This window comes from Theobroma umbraticum, unplaced genomic scaffold (assembly GCF_002168275.2).
Source record: "Theobroma umbraticum cultivar Fairchild unplaced genomic scaffold, ASM216827v3 scaffold_89.0, whole genome shotgun sequence".
Classification (NCBI taxonomy): Eukaryota; Viridiplantae; Streptophyta; class Magnoliopsida; order Malvales; family Malvaceae; genus Theobroma; species Theobroma umbraticum.
In genome coordinates, this window is record NW_018397271.1 from 2,435,971 (window position 1) to 2,440,546 (window position 4,576).

Genomic DNA, 4,576 nt, shown 5'->3' on the forward strand with positions numbered 1-4,576 from the left:
TGGACTCGAGGTTAGCAACCAACCATTGATATAAGAATAAAGAGGGAGACTAAATTCAAATAAAAGGTAGAGTAATTCCACAATCCTAGGTCTTACTTCAATGGTACTTAGACATTTTTAGCATTAATTCATTAGTTTAGCTTTGTTACTTTAATTTTAGTTTTAATTCATTTCAAATTAGATTTATTTAGATAAGATTAAGGTGCCAAATTTTGGAAATTTGCAAGAATTTTTATACAATTCCTTGTGGAGATGAGATCCCTTACTTACTACTATATTACTTGAGTGACACTTGCACTTGTGTGTGTAAAACTGGCAACAAGTCTTTGGCGTCTTTGCCAAGAAATTGTTTTTCTATTCTTTTGCTAATATTAATACCAAACAAACTAGTCTTAATTCCAGCTTTATTTCCTTTATTTTCAAGTACTTCATAGCTAGTGTGTAGAAAGAGTAAGGAGCTTGGAATTAGTTCTTTGCGATCTGAAAATTGATAAGACATTCTAGACATTACTTCGACAAAACTCTCAAAACTCCAATCAATCAGATACAATGGCTAAGAATCAAGGTGAGCAGCAAATTCAAGGACATGTAGTTGACAATTGATCATTAAGGGATTATTCTGTTCTATTAGTCCAAAAACTTCATTCAAGCATATGGAGGCCAACAATTCAAGCCAACAATTTTAAGATTAATTCGACGATCATTCAAATGATCAAAACATCTGTGCAATTCAAAGTCCTACCAAACGAAGGTCCAAATGTCCACATTTCAATTTTTTTAGAGATTTGAGACACCTTTATGTATAATTGGGTTATTGGTGACGCTATTCGATTGAGGTTGTTTCCTTTCTCACCAAGGGACAAGGCTAAAGTTTGGTTGAATTCTTTTCCCGTAGGGTCTATCATGACATGGAAAGATCTTGCATAGAAATTCTTGGCTAAATATTTCCCTTCGGAAAAGAGGGCAAAGGTAAAAAACAATATTACTTCCTTCACACAATTTGACTCTAAATCTTTGTAGAGTTACACAAAATTGCTTCAGAGATGCCCACATCATGGTCTTCTTAAGTGGCTGCAAGTGCAAACATTTTTGTAATGGGTTATTGAATCCCATTCAAACTATTATTAATGTCGCAGCTAGTGGTTGTTTGATGGGTAAATCTATTGATGACGACTATGGCCTTTTGGAGGGAATGGCATGCAACAATTATGAGTGGCACTTTTAAAGGTACCTAAGAAGGTGACTAAAGTTTTTGAGTTGGATACAGATAATGCCTTAACTGCTTAAGTAGCTACCCTTACTAAGAAATTTGAGACTATTGGTGTACATTTTATTCAAATTTCTTTTGTTATATGTGATTATTGTGGAGATGGGCAGTTACAATTGACATGTCTTGTGAGTACAAAGCTAGTGCAGTTTATGGGAAATCGACAACAAAACAACCCATACTCTAACAATTATAATCCCAAGTGGAAGAACCACCCAAATTTTTCTAGGGGTGGCTATCAATGGTCTTCATCTACTCAAGTGAGACCTCTAGTTGAAGACAAAAACCATCCATGGAAGAGTTGTTGATGCAATATATAGTTAAGACTAAGTCACTCATCCATAGTCATTCACCTTCAATCAAAAATTTAGAAGTTTAAATTGGTCAGTTAGCTAGCTTGATTAATGCTAGGCCATAAGGACCTTAGGTTAGTGACATAGAGCAAAACCCTAGGAGAAAAGGTAAAGAGCATGTCAAAGCCATTACTCTTAGGAGTGGGATAGCAAGCTAGTTGAAAGACAAGAGAAGACAGTGGAAAAACAGGTAGCAATTGATGATTTGGAGAAATAAATGCAAGAAAAGGACGTAAAGGCAACACACACTCCTCTTCCATTTCTTTAGTGCTTCCATAAGCAAAAGTTGGATGACCAATTTGAAAAATTTGTAGAAGTATTCAAGAAACTCCATATTGACATTCCTTTTGCTGAAGCCCTAGAGAACATGCCTACTTATGTCAAGTTTTTAAAGACATCCTAACCGAGAAGAGGGAGTTGGAAGAATATGAAACTGTGACACTCACTGAGGAATGTAGTGCCATAACCTAAAACAAGGTACTACAGAAGCTTAAAGACCCAAGGACTTTTTCAATCCCTTGCACCATTGGTAAGGTTCAATTACTTAAAGCTTTGTGTGATTTGGTGCCAGTGTATCTATCATGCCTTTGTCTATTGCTAAGAGTGTTGGACTTAATGAAATCAAGCCTACTACAATGACTTTGCAATTAGCAGATATATTGATTAGGTATCCTTTTGGAATTATTAAGGATGTATTGGTGAAAATGGGGAAGTTGTATATTCTTGTGGATTTTATTGTGCTTGAAATAGAAGAGGATGTCGAAATTCCTCTAACCTTGGGAAGGCCATTCTTAGCCACTGTTGGTACAATCATTTATGTGAAGGAAGGAAAATAATATTTAGAGTTAGAAAAGATGTAGTAGAGTTTAATATTTTCAATGTAATTAAGTATCCTGCCACTTCAATTAATTGCTTTAGAGTGGATGTGGTTTTTAAGGGAAAAAGTAAGTCTTTTTTTCCATTTATAAGTGATCAAGCACCAACCTTTGGGTTAAAGCTACCACCTCCATAAATCAAAATCGAGCATTCACCTAAGGAACATCGTCCACTATCTCTCAATTTTTTTAATTTTTAGGTTGGATAGCAAGTGTCACTCAATAATTCTAGCTTCAAACTTTTTCCATGGAAATGTAAAGCAAGATGGTTGGGGCCTTTTAAAGTGATCAAGATTTATTTTTGTGAGATAACAGAGATAGAAAGTGAGGCCAGTGGAGTGCTTATGGTAAATGGAATCAACCTCAAGCCATATGTTGTCGATGAGGAAATGCAAAATGTGGTGCCATTGTGAAATCCCACCTTGAATAAAAGGATAAGTTAGGAAATCCATATGTGAGCATATAGATTACATATTTTGAATATCGAACTTAATTTTAACCTTTAAAAGAATTCATTGCCACTTTTGTTACCTGTCACTTTTGAAATAAAAAATTTTCTAAGTTTAGATGAGGTCAGAATATATGATTGTAATAGAACAATCTTTTGAAAATAAAAAATTTTGGTTACGATACCCTTGATTTTTAGATGATAAAAAATTTTTTTTCCATAACTTTTCAAATGCATTTGCTAAGTAAATGAGAGTTGTAAATTTAATTTCGGTCAAACTTTTTGAATTTTGTTCTTGAGACCGAAATTTAGATTTTGATTCTTTTGGATTTTGATTCATTTGATAATTTTATTGAATTCAAATAGGGGTTGTTTGCATATTTACATTAAATATCTTGAGTAAAAAGTAAAGAGAACATTTACTTATATAAATAAGTTGTGCAAGTTTTTATAGGCAATCTGCCTCAAAAACTACATTTTATCTCAAATGCATTGATCATGTTCATGATGTATCAATACATTTAGCTTTAAAAGGGTTTTTGATGAACATGTATTAATACATGTTCATAATGTATCAATACATTTTCCCCAGAACCAAATGCATCGGTACACGGGCCAATGTATCCATACATTTCATTGATTTTTGAAAAAATAAAAGTGATCAAAGGGTATTTTCACATATGACCCCAACTTCAAGTGCGTTCTAAGCCATCTCTTGTTAGTTTTTTAGCAACTCTAAGCTTTCGCAAACCCATTTTCACCCTATATCATCTTTTTGGAAAATTGAAAGCTTGGTTTTGGTTTTTCAAACACAGGTGACATTTTTCAACTTTTAAATCTTGATTTACGAATTTTTCAGCACAAAAAATATTTTTTTATGCCCAAATTTTCTGTTAAACATTAAAGCTCAAAGATTTGGTGAGTTTCCTTAGCATCAAAGCTCACCTAAGGTAGGAATGAAAGATTTATGGATTTCTAAGCATGAGTTTTAGCTAGAAAATTAGTTTAGCTATAAATGACTAGTTTTGAAAGTACCTAGAATGATTATTACAAGATTCTTAATCTAGGAAATGATAGTAATCAATGTTGTGATATAAGAACATGTGAAAACTCCACGGATTTCGTCGAAACAGACTTATGGTTGAAGTTAGGAATTGAATATCCAACTAGGTCAGTGGATACATCTTGTCAAGTATTTTAATATGTAAAGTTAACATGATTTTTATGGAAATGGTTGTTTAGACATGTTGAAAAATTATTTCCATAAATGGTTTATTAAAGGATTTGAACTAAAAGTTTAAGAAGTTTTCAAGGAAGTATTCAAATATGTTGATTTCATAATGATTGTGATAAGTGTGACATCATGATTTTCAAGTTATTTACGAATCTATTAAGCACAAAAATAATGTACAATGTATCAGTTTTCAATAAGGGGGGAGAAGGCCTTTTATGTTTGTAGTCCACTTGATTACTCTGACTTTCGGGTTAGTGTGGATACGAGATATTGTATGTTTATTTATAGATGCTATAATGTGCATGAAGTATGAAGAATGCGATTAGATTTTGTATATAATGTATATTCTAAATACTACATGAGATTGATTGAGAAAGCATGATGAATGCCATTAGATTG